General features: G+C 40.1%; 1 long non-coding RNA gene across 1 annotated transcript in view; it reads right to left on the reverse strand.

The window, feature by feature from the left end:
* Positions 1 to 4,186: 4,186 nt before the first annotated feature.
* LOC148001456 (uncharacterized) overlaps positions 4,187 to 22,052 on the reverse strand; it is a 176,147-nt gene continuing 158,281 nt past the window's right edge. Inside the window, exon 4 of the long non-coding RNA XR_015637144.1 lies at positions 4,187 to 5,205. This is a non-coding gene — a long non-coding RNA (uncharacterized LOC148001456). The remainder of the gene's footprint in view (positions 5,206 to 22,052) is intronic.

The raw sequence follows: 22,052 nt of genomic DNA on the forward strand, positions 1-22,052 counted from the left end.
GAATATCCAGGTATTCAAGAAAATGATGTGGTTCAAGTTGAAGACCAAAAGTCCTCAAGGCAAGACTTCTCATTTGCAGTTGGGAGGACTGAAAAAGTTAATTTGTGGCGGTAACTTGAGGCAGCGAGCCTTGCTTCATTATCTTCTGCTACTTTAACATGTTGATAATATGTAGACACACATGTGTGGAAACAGATATACATGCACACACATGCCTACAGGTGTTGAATAATGTACATGATTAAGTTCAATTAGAACCTAACACAATTCTTTTTAATTACCAAGAATAAATGTGTGGGGAACAGAGGAAGCCCCGAATGAATCTGTATTATTGACATAAACACAGTTATATCAAGGACCTCCCCCTATGCCAAAGACCCATGATAAAACATTCTATCGTCAAGGGATGGTAAAGCTTCCTCTGGTCCAAGTTATGTGTGTATATAAATGACTGGCCAGTGTAGGTACAGACTGTTGATTTTAGGTATCTTTCTCCTCCTGGATGTTTGCAGACCAAGACTGTGCTCCTTCAGAGACCTCCCGTTGAAAGACTAGCAACCCCTCCTCCATATGCTGAACATAATAACATGATGGTTTCCTGACAGATGATCTCTTTCAGAGTGAGCTCATTCAACCTGATCCTAGGTTTCCCAAATGTCCACTATTGCTTTTTTTCACTGACTGCCATTTCCTCATTCCTGCTCTGCACCAGTCAAGGTTTTAGGACCAAGCCATTATCTTCAAGGGGCAAAGTCATTCTTCACATAGGCAGGATGGAACTTGGAAAAGAAGCTTTATTAGAAAAAGCAGACATCAGTTGTGGGACAGACATGAGAGAGGCAGGTTGATGGTGATTTAAGTTTGTGGTTTTCAACTCCTAGGAAGCAGCTACAATCCCTGCCAGGTTTGCTGTAATGGGATACTGTCAAGAGTCTTGTTCTGTAGGTTCCTATAATGTCCATGGTTTGTGTTTCGAATCTGTGTTAGCTGATGAATGTATTGCTGGTGGAGATGTCACACACAACCACTTTCCACTTCCCAGTTGATTCCAGATGCAGAATTTGAAGGGGTCTTAGACACTCTTCTGGGAGAGTCAGCTAGGATTCTCAGCAAAGAGGATGAGTGACACAGGTTTGCCCCTTTAGAGATTGTGGGCATCAGGACTCCCCAGGCTTGAAAAAAATGGCACATTTATGGAATAAGGTGGGCTGGTACAAAATCACAGATCTGTGTCCCATGTAGCCGACTTTCAGTATCTATACGGTTACAGAGTCTGTTGTTTTATAAGAAGGCTTGGCTGCCTTTTGTAGCCTAGCTCTATCAGAGGCTGACTGAGTGGTGAACACTTTCTTGATTTTAGAGGTTGCAGAGAATGAGGTCAAATGGACCATGAGTGCTAATTTCTGGAGCCCACATTCATGGCCTCTCTTGGTGCTTAACACAATCCAACATGCCATATGATGAAGCCACTGTCATTAATGAGCACACAAGTGCAGACCTCAGAGAATGTTCTGAGTCACCTTGTGGCTGAGATGCAAACAGGATGGAAAAGGTCCATGTTCCCACCAGATTGTGTCCTCAAGACTAATCAGATGCCCTCTTCCTGTCTGTACTTGCCCCATAAGAGTCAGGGAAAGATTCCATGGACATAGAAGACAAAACAAGTGAGGAAATAAAGAGGACTTGGCATTGTACTATGAAGTAGATGGCATTTGTTTTGCAGAAAAAGGTATAGTTTTAAGCCACTGGCTAACATTATTTAAAGATTCTAAATTATTCTCTACTATTGGTTAGGTTGGAAAAAACATAATAGGAGTACACATGGTTCTATGGTTCATTTGATTCATTTTAAGTGGTCAAAGAATAAAAAAATTAAGATGATCTTGGCAACTGATCACTGATTTACATTATTACTTTGATAGACTACATTTGGAATCAGAACTGAGACCGAGAGACATGTTATATTAAGCAAAGCCACCTCCCTGACTTGCATTGCATTGCAGGTCATTGCAGCAAGAGAATGTAGATTAGCACTGACTTTGTAGAGAGCAATATGGGGCTTTATCAAAACCTAGAAAAATATCTATCCTATAAACCAGTATTCCTACTAGTGGGAATATATTCAAAGGAATGAAAACTGGTTGTTGAAGAGACTTCCGTATTCACGGGTTCTTTACAGAGATATATGCACAATTATTCAGTAATAGATTAATGGATGGTTAAAGGAAATGTATATACGCAATGGAATACTGTGAAGTAGTAACGAAGAATGAAATTCTGTCATTAGCAATGACCTGGATCAGCTGATGGGCTAGGTAGGTATTATATTAATTAAAATGTGACAGGTAAGGAAAGACAAATATTTTCATTTGTGGAAGCTGAAGAAGTTGACTGCATAGGATGGGAGAGTAGAGTCACGGTTACCAGAGACTTGGGATAATGTTGAGAAAATGAGAAAATGTGGACAGTTCACTTGACAGCTGCAGCAGCTCATATGGTTAGAAGAAACAGCATTCAATTCCTGATAGCAGAGGGTAGCTATGCTGACTGTTCTTACTTATTTATCTCAGAAGAAACCATGCTTGCTCCAGTGCAGTGATGATAAATGTTTGAAGTGGAAGACATGTTAATTACTTCTATTAATCATTATACATGGAAAATATCAGAGTTTCCATAGACATGTACAATTATTATAGGTCAATTAAAATAACATATATTAAAGCTTCATCCCTAGAGAGTTAGTGCCTATTATTTGTAGCAGCAGTTTTATCTTTTCCTTACCCAGCAACCTCTAGATGCTTTGTGCCCATGTGGATTGTCATTTTCTGTGATTTTAACCTAAATCTACTTTTATAATGAAATTGATAAGAAGCCATCTCCTGCATGAGCTGTGACACTTAGCTGTGCCTCATGTCAACAGAAGGGAATCATTTTGGGATGCCAGGTGGCTTAAACACTTTGCAGGAGAATTTTATTTGTGCTTGAATACCACACCAGAGGACAATGACTAGAATAGTTTTGCAAACAAGGACTTAGGACGAATTTTATTCCTGTCCTACATGAATCTGCTTGCAATATGCCAAGTGCTAGGTTAGAGCACTGCTGCTAGATCCATGCCAATGGCAGCTTCTGGAAGAAGAAGAAGAAGAAGAAGAAGAAGAAGAAGAAGAAGAAGAAGAAGAAGGAGGAGGAGGAGGAGGAGGAGGAGGAGGAGGAGGAGGAGGAGGAGGAGGAGGAGGAGGAGGAGGAGGAGGAAGAGGAGGAGGAGGAGGAGGAGGAGGAAAAGGAGAAGGAGAAGGAGAAGGAGAAGGAGAAGGAGAAGGAGAAGGAGAAGGAGAAGGAGAAGGAGAAGGAGAAGGAGAAGGAGAAGAAGGAGAGTGTTCTTTTACTCTCCATCATCAACCCAAGGACACTTGTGCTAGGTCTGCTCTTTTGGATCACTGGCTCTCATGTCTCATTCAGGGCTGGACATGGGGGATAAAAGCAAAACAAACAAAAAACTATAATACATTCTTTGCCTTGAAAAACACTTAACATTGTAAATTTTCAAAAGTGGGGTTTAGTCTACTTTATATAATTCTCTGAAGATATCTCAGCTTAGATAACCTAAGGAAGGCTCTCCCAGACAACCTAAGAAACAGATGAGGAATCAGGAAGCTACTCTGCTGTGGCACATAGTTGAGCTGGGAACATGTAATTCCTAAGCAGAGCTCTTTCTTCTAAAAATGGTTAGTCAGAATTACATGTCCTTTCTATGTTCTTGCCTTTAGTTATGGTCTAGGGACTTTTCATAAATATTTGCCTTCACATGATTAAATCTGAGTGTACATCCTGTTAGATCTGGATTTCAATCCTGTGCAACCCAAAGATAGACACGGCTGCTGGATGGACGAGCTGGGCACACTTGCTGAGCCCTCATGCAGTCATACAGAATGGCATGAAAATTCCAAAACTGCAGTGCGAAGGTTCCAGTCAGCTTATACATTTGGTGGGACTTGTGAATGAAAGTTTAGCTTTTCTGCACCTCCAGAATTTTTATAGAAATCATATGACTTTCACTGTGAATATACCATTTCTAAGGTAGTGTCAAAATACAAAAGATCCAGTGGATGAGAACTTAAGATATCCAATTTACCTTGATAACAGTTTCATTTATTTAAAGATATATCCCTTTTTGGCAAATGAATTGAGGGGGACTACAAGGCTCTATGACTAAGACTGCAGAGTCTGGTTTTAGGGGAGCACTGGACCACCAGGGACATGATGTACTTGTTCTATCATTTGATAGACTGAAGCTACTGTCTTGCCCCCCTAGTACCCAAATCTCTTCTTTTCACACTGGTGGAGATCACATGCTCAGTTAAGCGTTTTGTGAGCATCCTTCAGTCATCACTGGAAACATACTTGGAACATAGAAATATTTTCCCAAATAGAATCATACAGTACTATTTCATATTATTTCTTGATCTAACCTGGACCTCTTCCCTTGTCAGTGCCCTATATATTCTCATTTATTCTGCATGGGTTTCCATCATGTGTTCCTAGCACAACTTATTACCCATCCTGACACCGGTGTCTGTTGTGTTTCTAGCTTTGCCTTAGAAGATGTGGGACAAATTGCAGTGATGCTCAACAGGTGCCAACGAATGGAAGCCCATATCCTGCCTCCACCCAGGTGCTCCTGTTGGCAGCCGTCTGAGATGCTCACACTCTGTTTCTCCTTGTGAATAGGAGACAATTTGCTTAACAAAGACACAGTATCAGTGTGTGCAGAGGCTTCAGACATGAGCTGGTTAGTCAGGAATATGAAACATATACAGCACCTGGTCACAGCTAAGTTAGGTAGTAAGCAATTAGTTCATCCTCTTCCCAAAATTGTTGCCTGAAAACGTGAGGCAGTGTGTCCAGAATAATTGAAAGACTTTCAAAGGCTGGCACGGAGTTAAAACATGCCTAGCTGGTGGGCCCACTGCTAAGTGCCTCTGGAAGCTTCAGTTTCCCAGAGATCTCAGGCTTCCCAGGAATTCTGCATCCATCGGTCTGGTTCTGCCTAAGGCTGGCTTTCATCCTTGGAGCGAATCAATAGCGAAAGAGTGATTTCAAAGGGCTCAAGTTATTTGTAGTCTATTTGCGTCCAGAATGTTATTTCAGCTCCACTCCCACAGGGCAAATCTCACCAGAAGTGAGACCATATCTTTTTCATATCTACAGAGAGAGAAAAAAAAGACCATTTAGCACCCTCAGTAAAAGATACAAAAATGTGAGAGGTTAGGAAGTTTTTAACGTTTTCCTCCCCATGATAATTCAAGAAAAGTAAAAAGCAAAGGGCAGAGATGACTGGAACGGCGATTTCAGTTCCGCTGAATCTTTTTTTTTTTTTTTTTTTTATTATTATTAACTTGAGTATTTCTTATATACATTTCGAGTGTTATTCCCTTTCCCGGTTTCCGGGCAAACATCCCCCTCCCCCCTCCCCTTCCTTATGGGTGTTCCCCTCCCAACCCTCCCACCATTGCCGCCCTCCCCCCATAGACTAGTTCACTGGGGGTTCAGTCTTAGCAGGACCCAGGGCTTCCCCTTCCACTGGTGCTCTTACTAGTATATTCATTGCTACCTATGGGGTCAGAGTCCAGGGTCAGTCCATGTATAGTCTTTAGGTAGTGGCTTAGTCCCTGGAGGCTCTGGTTGCTTGGCATTGTTGTACTTTTGGGGTCTCGAGCCCCTTCAAGCTCTTCCAGTTCTTTCTCTGATTCCTTCAATAGGGGACCTATTCTCAGTTCAGTGGTTTGCTGCTGGCATTCGCCTCTGTATTTGCTGTATTCTGGCTGTGTCTCTCAGGAGCGATCTACATCCGGCTCCTGTCGGTCTGCACTTCTTTGCTTCATCCATCTAGTCCAATTGGGTGGCTGTATATGTATGGGCCAAATGTGGGACAGGCTCTGAATGGGTGTTCTTTCAGTCTCTGTTTTAATCTTTGCCTCTCCCTTCCCTGCCAAGGGTATTCTTTTTCCTCATTTAAAGAAGGAGTGAAGCATTCACATTTTGATCATCCGTCTTGAGTTTCGTTTGTTATAGGGATCTAGGGTAATTCAAGCATTTGGGCTAATAGCCACTTATCAATGAGTGCATACCATGTATGTCTTTCTGTGATTGGGTTAGTTCACTCAGGATGATATTTTCCAGTTCCAACCATTTGCCTACGAATTTCATAAACTCGTTGTTTTTGATAGCTGAGTAATATTCCATTGTGTAGATGTACCACATTTTCTGTATCCATTCCTCTGTTGAAGGGCATCTGGGTTCTTTCCAGCTTCTGGCTATTATAAATAAGGCTGCAATGAACATAGTGGAGCACGTGTCTCTTTTATATGTTGAGGCATCTTTTGGGTATATGCCCAAGAGAGGTATAGCTGGATCCTCAGGCAGTTCAATGTCCAATTTTCTGAGGAACCTCCAGACTGATTTCCAGAATGGTTTTACCAGTCTGCAATCCCACCAACAATGGAGGAGTGTTCCTCTTTCTCCACATCCTCGCCAGCATCTGCTGTCACCTGAGTTTTTGATCTTAGCCAATCGCGCTGGTGTGAGGTGAAATCTCAGGGTTGTTTTGATTTGCATTTCCCTTATGACTAAAGATGTTGAACATTTCTTTAGGTGTTTCTCAGCCATTCGGCATTCCTCAGCTGTGAATTCTTTGTTTAGCTCTGAACCCCATTTTTTAATAGGGTTATTTGTTTCCCTGTGGTCTAACTTCTTGAGTTCTTTGTATATTTTGGATATAAGGCCTCTATCTGTTGTAGGGTTGGTAAAGATCTTTTCCCAATCTGTTGGTTGCCGTTTTGTCCTAACCACAGTGTCCTTTGCCTTACAGAAGCTTTGCAGTTTTATGAGATCCCATTTGTCGATTCTTGATCTTAGAGCATAAGCCATTGGTGTTTTGTTCAGGAAATTTTTTCCAGTGCCCATGTGTTCCAGATGCTTCCCTAGTTTTTCTTCTATTAGTTTGAGTGTGTCTGGTTTGATGTGGAGGTCCTTGATCCACTTGGACTTAAGCTTTGTACAGGGTGATAAGCATGGATCGATCTGCATTCTTCTACATGTTGCCCTCCAGTTGAACCAGCACCATTTGCTGAAAATGCTATCTTTTTTCCAATGGATGGTTTTGGCTCCTTTGTCAAAAATCAAGTGACCATAGGTGTGTGGGTTCATTTCTGGGTCTTCAATTCTATTCCATTGGTCTATCTGTCTGTCTCTGTACCAATACCATGCAGTTTTTATCACTATTGCTCTGTAATACTGCTTGAGTTCAGGGATAGTGATTCCCCCTGAAGTCCTTTTATTGTTGAGGATAGTTTTAGCTATCCTGGGTTTTTTGTTATTCCAGATGAATTTGCAGATTGTTCTGTCTAACTCTTTGAAGAATTGGATTGGTATTTTGATGGGGATTGCATTGAATCTGTAGATCGCTTTTGGTAAAATGGCCATTTTTACTATATTAATCCTGCCAATCCATGAGCATGGGAGATCTTTCCATCTTCTGAGGTCTTCTTCAATTTCTTTCTTCAGTGTCTTGAAGTTCTTATTGTACAGATCTTTTACTTGCTTGGTTAAAGTCACACCGAGGTACTTTATATTATTTGGGTCTATTATGAAGGGTGTCGTTTCCCTAATTTCTTTCTCGGCTTGTTTCTCTTTTGTATAGAGGAAGGCAACTGATTTATTTGAGTTAATTTTATACCCAGCCACTTTGCTGAAGTTGTTTATCAGCTTTAGTAGTTCTCTGGTGGAACTTTTGGGATCACTTAAATATACTATCATATCATCTGCAAATAGTGATATTTTGACCTCTTCTTTTCCGATCTGTATCCCTTTGATCTCCTTTTGTTGTCTGATTGCTCTGGCTAGAACTTCAAGAACTATATTGAATAAGTAGGGAGAGAGTGGGCAGCCTTGTCTAGTCCCTGATTTTAGTGGGATTGCTTCAAGTTTCTCTCCATTTAGTTTAATGTTAGCAACTGGTTTGCTGTATATGGCTTTTACTATGTTTAGGTATGGGCCTTGAATTCCTATTCTTTCCAGGACTTTTATCATGAAGGGGTGTTGAATTTTGTCAAATGCTTTCTCAGCATCTAATGAAATGATCATGTGGTTCTGTTCTTTCAGTTTGTTTATATAATGGATCACGTTGATGGTTTTCCGTATATTAAACCATCCCTGCATGCCTGGGATGAAGCCTACTTGATCATGGTGGATGATTGTTTTGATGTGCTCTTGAATTCGGTTTGCCAGAATTTTATTGAGTATTTTTGCGTCGATATTCATAAGGGAAATTGGTCTGAAGTTCTCTTTCTTTGTTGTGTCTTTGTGTGGTTTAGGTATAAGAGTAATTGTAGCTTCGTAGAAGGAATTTGGTAGGGCTCCATCTGTTTCAATTTTGTGGAATAGTTTGGATAATATTGGTATGAGGTTTTCTATGAAGGTTTGATAGAATTCTGCACTAAACCCATCTGGACCTGGGCTCTTTTTGGTTGGGAGACCTTTAATGACTGCTTCTATTTCCTTAGGAGTTATGGGGTTGTTTAACTGGTTTATCTGTTCCTGATTTAACTTTGATACCTGGTATCTGTCTAGGAAATTGTCCATTTCCTGAAGATTTTCAAATTTTGTTGAATATAGGTTTTTATAGTAAGATCTGATGATTTTTTGAATTTCCTCTGAATCTGTAGTTATGTCTCCCTTTTCATTTCTGATTTTGTTAATTTGGACGCACTCTCTGTGTCCTCTCGTTAGTCTGGCTAAGGGTTTATCTATCTTGTTGATTTTCTCAAAGAACCAACTTTTGGTCCTGTTGATTCTTTCTATGGCCCTTTTTGTTTCTACTTGGTTGATTTCAGCTCTCAGTTTGATTATTTCCTGCCTTCTACTCCTCCTGGGTGTATTTGTTTCTTTTTGTTCTAGAGCTTTTAGGTGTGCTGTCAAGCTGCTGACATATGCTCTTTCCTGTTTCTTTCTGCAGGCACTCAGCGCTATGAGTTTTCCTCTTAGCACAGCTTTCATTGTGTCCCATAAGTTTGAGTATGTTGTATCCTCATTTTCATTAAATTCTAAAAAGTTTTTAATTTCTTTCTTTATTTCTTCCTTGACCAGGTTATCATTGAGTAGAGCATTGTTCAATTTCCACGTATATGTGGGCATTCTTCCCTTATTGTTATTGAAGACCAGTTTTAGGCCGTGGTGGTCTGATAGCACGCATGGGATTATTTCTATCTTTTTGTACCTGTTGAGGCCCGTTTTTTGACCAATTATATGGTCAATTTTGGAGAAAGTACCATGAGGAGCTGAGAAGAAGGTATATCCTTTTGCTTTAGGATAGAATGTTCTATAAATATCCGTTAAGTCCATTTGGCTCATGACTTCTCTTAGTCTGTCGACATCACTGTTTAATTTCTGTTTCCATGATCTGTCCATTGATGAGAGTGGGGTGTTAAAATCTCCCACTATTATTGTGTGAGGTGCAATGTGTGTTTTGAGCTTTAGTAAGGTTTCTTTTACGTATGTAGGTGCCCTTGTATTTGGGGCATAGATATTTAGGATTGAGAGTTCATCTTGGTGGATCTTTCCTTTGATGAATATGAAGTGTCCTTCCTTATCTTTTTTGATGACTTTTAGTTGGAAATTGATTTTATTTGATATTAGAATGGCTACTCCAGCTTGCTTCTTCTGACCATTTGCTTGGAAAGTTGTTTTCCAGCCTTTCACTCTGAGGTAGTGTCTGTCTTTGTCTCTGAGGTGTGTTTCCTGTAGGCAGCAGAATGCAGGGTCCTCGTTGCGTATCCAGTTTGTTAATCTATGTCTTTTTATTGGGGAGTTGAGGCCATTGATATTGAGAGATATTAAGGAATAGTGATTATTGCTTCCCGTTATATTCATATTTGGATGTAAGGTTATGTTTGTGTGCTTTCATTCTCTTTGTTTTGTTGCCAAGACGATTAGTTTCTTGCTTCTTCTAGGGTATAGCTTGCCTCCTTATGTTGGGCTTTACCATTTATTATCCTTTGTAGTGCTGGATTTGTAGAAAGATATTGTGTAAATTTGGTTTTGTCATGGAATATCTTGGTTTCTCCATCAATGTTAATTGAGAGTTTTGCTGGATACAGTAACCTGGGCTGGCATTTGTGTTCTCTTAGGGTCTGTATGACATCAGTCCAGGATCTTCTGGCCTTCATAGTTTCTGGCGAGAAGTCTGGTGTGATTCTGATAGGTCTCCCTTTATATGTTACTTGACCTTTTTCCCTTACTGCTTTTAATATTCTTTCTTTATTTTGTGCGTTTGGTGTTTTGACAATTATGTGACGGGAGGTGTTTCTTTTCTGGTCCAATCTATTTGGAGTTCTGTAGGCTTCTTGTATGCCTATGGGTATCTCTTTTTTTAGGTTAGGGAAGTTTTCTTCTATGATTTTGTTGAAGATATTTACTGGTCCTTTGAGCTGGGAGTCTTCACTCTCTTCTATACCTATTATCCTTAGGTTTGATCTTCTCATTGAGTCCTGGATTTCCTGTATGTTTTGGACCAGTAGCTTTTTCCGCTTTACATTATCTTTGACAGTTGAGTCAATGATTTCTATGGAATCTTCTGCTCCTGAGATTCTCTCTTCCATCTCTTGTATTCTGTTGGTGAAGCTTGTATCTACAGCTCCTTGTCTCTTCTTTTGGTTTTCTATATCCAGGGTTGTTTCCATGTGTTCTTTCTTGATTGCTTCTATTTCCATTTTTAATTCCTTCATCTGTTTGATTGTGTTTTCCTGGAATTCTTTCAGGGATTTTTGCCATTCCTCTTTGTAGGCTTCTACTTGTTTATTAATGATTTCCTGTGTTTCCCTAAGTGTGTTCATGTCTTTCTTGAAGTCCTCCAGCATCATGATCAAATATGATTTTGAAACTAGATCTTGCTTTTCTGGTGTGTTTGGATATTCCATGTTTGTTTTGGTGGGAGAATTGGGCTCCGATGATGGCATGCAGTCTTGGTTTCTGTTGCTTGGGTTCCTGCGCTTGCCTCTCGCCATCAGATTATCTCTAGTGTTACTTTGTTCTGCTATTTCTGACAGTGGGTAGACTGACCTATAAGCCTGTGTGTCAGGAGTGCTGTAGACCTGTTTTCCTCTCTTTCCGTCAGTTATGGGGACAGTGTGTTCTGCTTTCGGGCGTGTAGTTTTTCCTCTCTACAGGTCTTCAGCTGTTCCTGTGGGCCTGTGTCTTGAGTTCACCAGGCAGCTTTCTTGCAGCAGAAAATTTGGTCTTACCTGTGGTCCCGAGGCTCAGGTTCGCTCGTGGGGTGCTGCCCAGGGGCTCTCTGCAGCGGCAGCAACCAGGAAGACCTGTGCCGCCCCTTCCGGGAGCTTCAGTGCACCAGGGCTCCAGATGGTCTTTGGCTTTTTCCTCTGGCGTCCGAGATGTGTGTGCAGGGAGCAGTCTCTTCTGGTTTCCCAGGCTTGTCTGCCTCTCTGAAGGTTTAGCTCTCCCTCCCACGGGATTTGGGTGCAGAGAACTGTTTATCTGGTCTGTTTCTTTCAGGATCCGGCGGTGTCTCAGGCGCAGAAGTCCTGCCGCTCCTGGGCCCTCCCCCACGGGAGCCCAGAGGCCTTATACAGTTTCCTCTTGGGCCAGGGATGTGGGCAGGGGTGAGCAGTGTTGGTGGTCTCTTCTGCTCTGCAGCCTCAGGAGTGCCCACCTGACCAGGCGTTTGGGTCTCTCACTCACCGGAGTTCCGCTGAATCTTAATGCTTGCATGTCTTGTCACAGTGGGAGCTCCACAAGACTGAGACGGTGATGGCTAGACTGCTCCTCAGTTGGAACATGTTTCACAAAAGCAGCAACATTTATCTTCCCACTATCTGTCTGATAAATTTTAGGTAAGAAACCTATAAGCCATACACCTAAGGCTAAGCAAAAATGACACAAACCCACTCAGCCCCGAGAGCTCATAGCGCTCATAAACTGAGCGACTTTTGAATTTTTATTGAGAGGCAAGAGAGCAAGTACTGTGGACACAAAACTTAGGGCTAGGGAGTATCCATGTGCTTCTCATATCTCCCCTATCACTGTACAGTGCTACCACTGAAAGCATTTGGTAAACAAGCCTCATGGGCCTCACTGTGGTTAGGAACCTTGTCTTAAAAGTGAAGATACTTGAGGAAAGGCAGGACCCCAAAGATACTTGGGTGGTCGTGTGGAATTTGGCTGGTGTAACTTCAACTTATTTATGCATGTTTCAGTCAGTGAGAGTCCTGCTCTCTGAAGTACTTTTACCTTTCAATAGAAATATAGTCAATTCTCTAAAATTTCAAAATTTTAGTAGAATAAACAGAATTATCATCTCGTAAGCTTTTAAATAAATTCTTATTAAAACCTTGCCTTTTGTGTCATGTAGAACGATCTATTTTATTAGTTTTACTTTAGCAATAACATCTTTAGCTAGTGTTTCTGTAAAGGTGAAATGTTAAGCTTAACATAGGTTTTGGAACATCAGAATTTAAAGCTTCTGTCTGCAGTTCAACTATTCTTCAAAACACAATACCCTCCAGATCTTGGAAGAGCAATTTTGATCTGCGGTTGTATAGAATGCATCTTACAAATAAAATCCACACACTTACAGTCTCACACACAGCAGTGTTTTCAAAAGCAATTGAAAATACTGGCCCAGGACATCAAAATGACTACCTTTTGTTCCCTATACGAAAAGCCAATCATTTTAAATAGTTCAGACTTTGAGGATCAGGGTAGGTTAAGCAGGGAGAGACAGGAGTTCCTTTGCGGTTAACATTTAGTCTTTCATTTAAATCTTGGGGCTGAGGAGACAACTTCATCGGTAGGAATCCTTGCTGTACAAAAATGCAAACCTGAGTTCAGTGAGAGACCCTGTCTCAATGGTATAAGAAGGAGAGGGAAAGAAACATTCTCTGGCCTCTACATGCACATATATGTGTGCATAAATCCAACATATATTCTGCCCCCTAAATACCTCCAAGATAAATTTAAATTTCATACTACTATCCTTATCTTTCTCATGTGACTAGATGGAGTCTTGGATTTTCTCTCTTTAAACATTTGAATAATTTAAATGCATTTATTAAGATAAAGCTTCCAGTGCACACAATACTATCAATGAGTATAGTTTAGTGGTTCTCGGCATATGCGTGGCTATGTGAAGCCATCAATAAAGTCAGCTTTAAAATACTTTCTTAACCAAAAATTTTTTAATTTTTCTACATGAGAAGATAATACAAGGGGTTTTTCCAGGGTTACATGCCACATACTCTTTTTTCCCCCACTATCCTCTCATTTTATAATTCCAAACCATATAAAAATTACCATAAAATGCAGTTCTACTCTTTACTGGGGTAGGTCATCATTGTGCATATTCTGCTCTGAGATAAAAGTGTGGGAAATGGTGGTGTATTCATTGCCATATAAGACTGGAGCCATGTGCTACTGTCGCTATCACTGGTTAGCTCTGAGAGTCCTCTTGGCTTTTCGATTCATTCGTAAAATGCTTCTATGTTACTTGAGGGTAATCAAATGAGAGCCCTCCATGGGCAGAATGGCTTTGTAGTACAAGTATTAGCTCATCTCTCAGCTCATCTCAGTTGTTTTAGCAATTTCCTGTCCATGTTGATAACTTCTGGGCATCCTAGTTCTCAACCAACACTATCAATGATGTCACTTCCATTAACACTGGATTATAAGTCAAAATTACTGACTGGAATAAATGTCTTGATGCATCAAGACATAAAGTAATGGAGAAACACATACATACATACATACATATACATATATACATACATATGTATATACATATACATGTACATACATATATACATACACACAGAAGAATACGTAACATGGTTAGAGACAGTATATATTTCTATGTTAAGAAAGATCTGTTCTAGTTTGGTAAGACCAGAAAACTGGCATTCTCAGATGATATGCTACTAAGATTATACAAAACTGCTAACAGAGACGTGTTCTGTGCACACTGGAGAAATATAAAAATATGTGCTTATGTAAGCCAATAGTTGATTATGAACAGAGTAATTAATATCCATCTGAATGCCATTTCTCTCAAAGATGTGTGCATCGTTAAGCTGGATAAAGGTCTGATAACATAAATCTTTTATCTTTTTCAATCTTTTGGATTAAGCTTCTTATTTGATTGATGCCTGGCTATCTTCTTTGGGAATATGGTCTTTGGTAATGTCACACTGTCTTTTCAAACTCTGAGTTCTTGTTTCAAATGGAGACCCCTGTGGCCTTAGCTTCAAGTCTCAGTATCTGTTTGTCTTTGGTGAAGTCTTGTGACTGCCAAGAGAGTAAAATTGGGCATCAAGTCTATGTGCAATGCAGAGAGAGGCAAAGTGGCCCCGTTTCCAGTTTCATATCTACTCATCATGTGAGGCTTAACTTACCACTATGGCTTAACTTGACAGTCCTATGTTTACTCAAAGACTCTAGCTCCTAATTCACATGAAGGTCACCCTCCACATTCTATCCTGCCTTTCCCTACACAGACTTCTCTATACAGTTAATGCACTTTAAATTCAGGTTGTTCTCTTATTAGATGGCTTCTTCATTTCTCCCATCATTGAAAGGAGATGTTACTGTCATAACACAAAGAGACAGAATGATCATGAACTCATTTCTAGGGCACTGTCCACACTCAGTAGGTGTTCAGCAAAGAGTGATGTTCTGATACATAGTCCTTGCTTCCTCCAAATTTTTAAGTTTCTGCTGTCACTCTCTGTACTTTTACCTCTATAATGGAGTTTTCAGCTAATTAACAAAGTGGTTAATGATCATGCTATTCATGTTTTTCTTTGCCTGGGAGAATTCAAGGATGGCTGAATATTCCCATGTCTGTGTTGGTAAGCATATGCTACAATGTGGATTAAGCTGTCCTGCTATACAAACAATATTTATTGAAGCATGACCAGAAGAGAAGAACAACAGCAATTGAAAATGTTTTTTCAGAATCTGTGTGAAAAATTATACTAGGGATATCTGGGGGATAAGCTTGCTTCATGCATGGGGTGTGGCATTCAAGTCCTTGTCTAGTTATGTCATACTCTGGTTAGAGACTATATCCATGGAGACTATATCCACTTCAATTGCTGTATGTACATTCAATAGGAGGCCGAGAGGTGATTAGAAAACACCTTATAGTTGTGCAGCTGTGAAATCTAGTCACTCAGCATGGCTATGGCTACTGAGATTCCCACTATAATTCCCACATGTGATCTCAGAAGAATAAGGTGTAGGGATTGCAGAGAGGGAAAATGACCCCAGGAAACCATCCAATTTAAAATATCTTCACATTTCCAGGACAAAGACATTAGTACACAGTTGCTTTTTTTTAGATCAGAGAGAACTAACTGCACTCTCAGACTTAAGCTGAAAAATCTCACTGTGCTGCCAGCTCTTGAATGGAAGTTTCAATGGTCATGCTAGCATTTGGTCCTATGGTTACGGATAATTCTGGTTTTGTGTTGGAAAGAAAATGGAAGTGGAAGAAGAGTGAATAAACCATTATTTTTTAAAAGTCAGCCTGTTTCTGCTTTCTAGGACAAAGCTATGCCATTTTAACATGAAGTTTCAGGATCTGCAAACTCAAGCATCCTACAAGTAGAGCATCTTACAGCATGCTGTAAAGGAATCTCATGATAACATGATTTGGATCCTGCCTTTCTGGCTATTTGGAGACTTGGACTATAATTATGAATAAAAAGAGAGGTATCAGAAAAAGAAAGGAAAATTATACAAAATGGCTAGCTGTTTCTATTAGCATAATAGAATCAGATTTCTTATAGCCATACATTTTCAAATAATTCTAATAATGATTGAATCATAATGGGAAAATAATGTTGCCAAGAGTGCAATCACAGAAATAATATTGATGCCACACAATCCAGGATACAAAAGGTTTTATCAGTTCAGGAGCTAGGGTAAGGGTCCAAAGTCCATTGCTGTCTGAGCAAAGCTTTTTCTGGAAGATTTTTTTCTAGTGTTATGAAGGCTTTGGGATTTTACTGGCTTGAGCTTCACTGCTATGATGCCAGTATAATTTTGAAGCAATCAGAATTCAGTAAACAACTCATAGTAGCTCTGTGTACAATCATAAAATGTCAGGGCTCAAGAAAACAGTGTCAGGTGCTGACTTTTAAAGGGATCACTGTCAGTTTTTAATAACAACATTTGTTTAGCCTTGCAGACATGCAAGGCATTGAGTGTCCTTATTCCTCTTGCTTGAATTAGAATGAAGGTTGCTTAGCTCTCATCTTGAGAATTGCAATTTTCAGTGGCTCATAAATTGATAAAACTCTGCTTTATTGATTGAGTCCACCATTACACAACGGAGGGAAATTCTCTAGAGTCCTTGACCGTTAAGTGTGACCACTGGACAGAAACTAGGTTTGTAAGATTGTTGTTGCTGGCTTACATGAGGAAGCAGGTCTTCTCCTTCTTCTCATCTACCCTAAGGCTTGGATGTAGGTGTGTTGAGGACATCACTCAAAGTTGGGGCCCAGAGACTGTGTCCGTGAGGATTAGACTATCAGCATTTTATTCTACATGTCTTGAGTACTGGGTTGAACTGCTCAAACCTTCATTTGGGTCAAAGGAAGATTCAGACGACAATTAAATAGAATCACTAGTTTTTAATAAAACAAGGGCAAACTTTGGGCCTCATTTTTCCAGTCAACATTATGAATTTCTGCTTTGACCGATAGATCAAAACCATCAGTAACAGCAAAAATTAAAAGAAATTTGTTCTCTGGAAGACATTAGACATTCTTTCTATTGAGTCCCTTAGTAGGGAACACAATGCAAGTAACTTCTATAAAGGAATCAGTTCATCTAAAGGGCCAATTCAGGGCAAGAGACTACGGAAATCCTAGGAGAAAAAAATATGATACACGTTTCTAACCAAGATCAGAAACTCATTGACTTAGCAAAAAAGATTATTTCCAAATTTAAGCAAAGTTAAAGAAACAGATGTCTTACCAGTTCTTATTTTTCCCTATTTTCAAATTGAAGTTTGGTGCTATGGAAGCCATGTTTGTGACAAAGTCGTATTTAGTTTTGTCTGCTTTGCTTGATCAGTGGAAAGGGGTGGGCAAGGGCTGGTTATGAATCTTCAGTTGGCCTCATATGGCTCAATGAACAATTCAATGCCACATCTAAGTAATGATTTTTAGTAAGTGGGAAAAAGAGACTCTAATCCCTGTCTACATTGTTCTTAGAATGAAAATAAAAAAAAATCAAAAGGAGGCATTGTGGGAATGCAAACATCTATTCTCACACTTGCCTCAAGAAATTGTTTATCTGAAATTACAAATCCTATGTCAAGAGAATTTCTCTCTCCTTTCCCTTTTTGCTGTATTTTCAGTTCTTGTATATTCTATATTCGTTTTCTTTTCAAAATAACTACGGGATAAATCCCTCAAGTTTTTTTTCCACTGGTGCTGGTACAGATATATCCAGACCAAGAGATTCAGAGATCCAACAGCAAGAAAGATCTGCCTTCATGAGGCTTATTCCATAGCTGCTTGGTATTGAGACCACACTACCATCATTTAGAATATGTATTAGAGGAAATAATCACAATGCAAAGGCAGATAGAGACGAATCAGGTTGTATGGCAATGGAAGTTTCACATTGTCTCAAGCGGACAGGACCATTGAGTCTGTGTGGTGCCTTCCTTGTTGTATAACAAGTGGGGTGAGATATGAAGCTTAAATTGACACTCTTCCAATATTTGTTTTACTGATAAGGTCAACTCTATTTTTTTTATAGTTTCACCTTACAATATAAGTGCACTAGAAGGCCTCCCTCATTAAAATTTAAATGTGTTTAAACAGCTGAACTCTTGGAAATGCATTTCCGCGGGCATGTATTTTAAGGCACAGTTTATAAATAGCAAAAAGTCAAATGTTTCAAACAGCAGAAAAATTGTAATCCCTGCAAAGATGCTTCATCTGTTTTCCCAAAGGAACCTAACAGGCTGAATCCTGTATTTGCAAACATACAGTGGTGCCATTCATAGTCTGGAAAAGTATTTCAAGTGAAGGCTTTTCTGGCTAGCGGCGGGAATCCTTGGTGGATTCTGCACTGTGTCTGATAATAATAAACAGGTAGGATATGTAAAGATGGGTGCCTGCCATAGCCATTTTTTCCCATCTTTCACTGAGACCTCCTGATGTGCAGCTTTTCCAATATATTTATTTTACAAATACAAGGCTGCTAGTTTTACATGATCAACCAGCAAGGAGCTGGGAGCACAGACTCCACTGATTTATAATGCATATCTATGCTGTTCAGCCCATCCTGCAAACTCACCAACACCTCTACCTGTCTGGAAGTAGCAGGTAGGTTTCAGTTATGAGACACTGGTGTTCTTAATTGGTGACTGGAATGGTGGGTATCTTGTGTGTTTCTGGATGCGTCTATGGAATAATGTATTGACTGCCATCCTATAATGTTACTGGGAGGAGAAAGTACCCTGAGAAGTCCTAATGAGAAGAGGGCACATCGCTGGCATGTGTCTATGAAGGGACTTTGGAAATCATCATCTTCCAGTCTCTTCTTTTGCTTAGTGGCTACAATGAGAGTAGCAGCCTTGCCCTACCACCTACTCTCTGCCTTCACATTCTCACCACAGCCCCAAAGTGCAGGACCATGCGTGCAGGACCACAGGCATCCTTAGCCCCAACAAACCAACTGCAACCGAGCTTCCACAGACATTGATAAAACCTTACAAACAGCAGCAAACTGGTGTTCAATTTTTAATCACGTTTCTCCTCCATTTTCTAAAAGGCATCTCTCATTCCTTTGAAGCCAATCTTTCTTCAGGCATTTCAACTTTCGAGCCTCATGTGTTGTCCCAGACATCAAAGAAGAGCTGTTAGTTGATCTTTGTCAAGTGCTCAGTAATTTGAGGATGCAATTTGAAGACTTCAAACAACAGGCTGGCTCCCTCGAATGCATCTTCTCTAAGTTACAGTAATTTACCCCTTGTGAGGTGGAAACCGAATGAAGCTATCTCATCAGTATTGCCCACTCCACTTAGAGGAGAACATGATTGGATTGATTTAGACACAAGAGAAGCCTCCTTGAATAATCTAATATTCTACACAGTACCATTTGCTGTCTCTAATTTGTTAATTTAACCCTACATTTGCAGGTACTTGACTTCATGTGTCACAGACACTCTTACCCCAGGGCCTGAGTGGTACTCTGCTGTGAGGGTTTGGTGTGATAAACCATGCCAGTGCTTGTGAGAATAATTTCTGTGGTAAGGATTTTCCCACTTTGATTTTAATTTCTCCTATGTGAGTTCTCCATGGAGGCGGGAAGAAGTGTCACATCTAATTTGATTAGCTCCCTGCAGAAAGGAAGCAAGTGTTACTTAGTTTAAAGCCAATCCAAGGCTCAACGGCAACAGTATACATTTGGTCATTTAATTATTACATTTTCTTTATATTTGGAAAGTATAAATCTGTGTTAAATTCGTTAATAGGCTACTTTAAAGCCATTTAAAAAGGTATTTTAAAAGAATTTTCTAACATACATGGAAAGATAGGATTTAGCTTGTAATTTAAAAGCCTGAAACAGAAATACATTGTACCTATAACCCAGAATGTAAAATAAAATTTTCTTCTGATCTCTTTTATGGAAATTTTGGTATAGTTGAGATCATATTATTTATTTGTGCTAGGTTGTGTATTTTTGGTCAAATTTTGATTTTATTACTTGGAAGCATTACCAAGTCAATTTTTTCATCCTCGTTAACTTTTTGTTTGTGGCAAGTGATTTCTGTAAATTCATTTTATACTATATTGAATTATTAAAGATAATTCAAACTTTTAAGCTGTAGTATTCATAGGGTTATTCTATATTTTCTGTAGAGGGCCGCAATAACATTCGCCACCACAAGATGGCGCTGGCTTCCACTGCGCCCCACGTGGTAGGCCGAGATGGTTTCACCATTACAAGATGGCACTGGCCTCCGCCGCGCCAGCTGACTTCCTTTCAGGAAGTTAACTGTGTGTGCATGTGCAAGAGTGCCTTCGTGCCAGGTCTTTGCCCACTCCGGGGCGTGCCTAATGAGATCGTGGGTAAGCAACCAATCAGGTGTGGATGCGCCACGCTAGGGTGTATATAAGCCGCGCCATGCTGGCGCCCCACCGCCCTCTCTATTATTAATAAGTATAAACATTTGGCTACAGAAGGATTCGTGTGTTCCCGCGTATTCTTGCTGGAGAGAGGTCGCGCGGGACAATTTTCTTTTCCATTTATTTCTGATTTTAATTGACACAAAAATTAAACAGCTGTATGGACTTTCATGTAATGATCTGGTACATTTACACATTGTATGGTGCTCAATTTACTATGCAGTGTTCAATTCACTATCCAGTGGTCATAGTTTACCTCTTAAAACTTTAACCATTGCTTTGTGTGGTAACATTAAAATTCCTGACAACAACTGACTATAACTCAGCATCCAGTAATCAATCTTCCTGCCCCCTCTTTCCCCACTTGATTGTCCCCAGCCTCTGGCAATCATGATGACATTCTCACCCCCGTTTTTAGATCAATGTTTATAGAGTGTACATATCAGTGAAATCATTAATATTGGTGAGATTCACTTGAACTCATATCTCTTTTATTATCTTTATCTGACTCATGATTTACAATAAATATAATAAGAACAGTAATAATGAAGCAAACAGTGAGAAATACATACCAATGGCCATAGATGTTGGTGCCCCATGGTAGTATCCTTTCTCATTCCGGACAGTATCATGAGGGATCATTCTTTTTTTTTTCCAATCTCTATTAACTTGGGTATTTCTTATTTACATTTTGATTGTTATTCCCTTTCCCGGTATCTGGGCCAATATCCCCCTAACCTCTCTCCCTCCCCTTCAATATGGGTGTTCCCCTCCCCATTTTTCCCCCATTACTGCCCTCCCCACAACAATCACATTCACTGGGGGTTCAGTCTTGGCAGGACCACCTTCCACTGGTGCTCTTACTAGGCTATTCATTGCTACCTATGAGGTTGGAGCCCAGGGTCAATCCATGTATAGTCTTTGGGTAGTGGCTTAGTCCCTGAAAGCTCTGGTTGGTTGGCACTGCTGTTCATATGGGGTCTCAAGCCTCATCAAACTCTTTCAGTCCTTTCTGTAATTCCTTCAATGGGGGTCCCATTCTCAGTTCAGTGGTTTAATGATGGCATTCGCCTCTGTATTTGCTGTACTCTGGCTGTGTCTCTCAGGACAGATCTACATCCAGTTCCTGTTGGCCTGCACTTCTTTGCTTCATCCATCTTATCTAGTTTGGTGGCTGTATATGTATGGGCCACATGTGGGGCAGGCTCTGAATGGGTGTTCCTTCTGCCTCTGTTCTAAACTTTGTCTCCCTACTCATGAGGGATCATTCTTGAGTGTCCCTTTTTTCAGAAGTATCACCACATGACCTCACAAAAACCTTATTTGTCCAGCCTTGTGTTTACTAGACTAACTGTCACTAGATCAAGACCATCACTTGAGCAACTCTGTACTTGGTTTCTATGGTTAGTGTTTCCCCTCTCCCTAGTAGACCTAATAGTTCTTAACATCCAATTTTATACCTTGTTTCTCTGTGGTCCTTCACCAACAGTTCTTTAAAAGAGTTGTGTTTATCATCTTTAACTTTTGCCTTCCTCTCCCTTCTGAAGTGTCTCTAACTGACATTCACTCATGCCCCTGCAGCTCATCAAATACTCCAGGGGTCATACCTAACTCCTGAATTTTATTTCATTCAGTTTATCACTCAATACAGTTAATGGCTCCCTCATATTCTAAGCTCCTTTTAATGGTTTATTGGATAACACCATCTGCTGGTTTTCTTTCTACCATAATCTTCTCTTGCTCTCATGTTTTATTTTTGCATGCTGTATTCTCTCCAAAATTTCAGAATTGGAATGCCTGAGCATCATGCCTCATCACAAACAGCCATCA

The sequence above is a fragment of the Rattus norvegicus genome, chromosome 14, assembly GCF_021556685.1.
Source record: "Rattus norvegicus strain SHRSP/BbbUtx chromosome 14, alternate assembly SHRSP_T2T, whole genome shotgun sequence".
In the NCBI taxonomy this organism is placed as follows: Eukaryota; Metazoa; Chordata; class Mammalia; order Rodentia; family Muridae; genus Rattus; species Rattus norvegicus.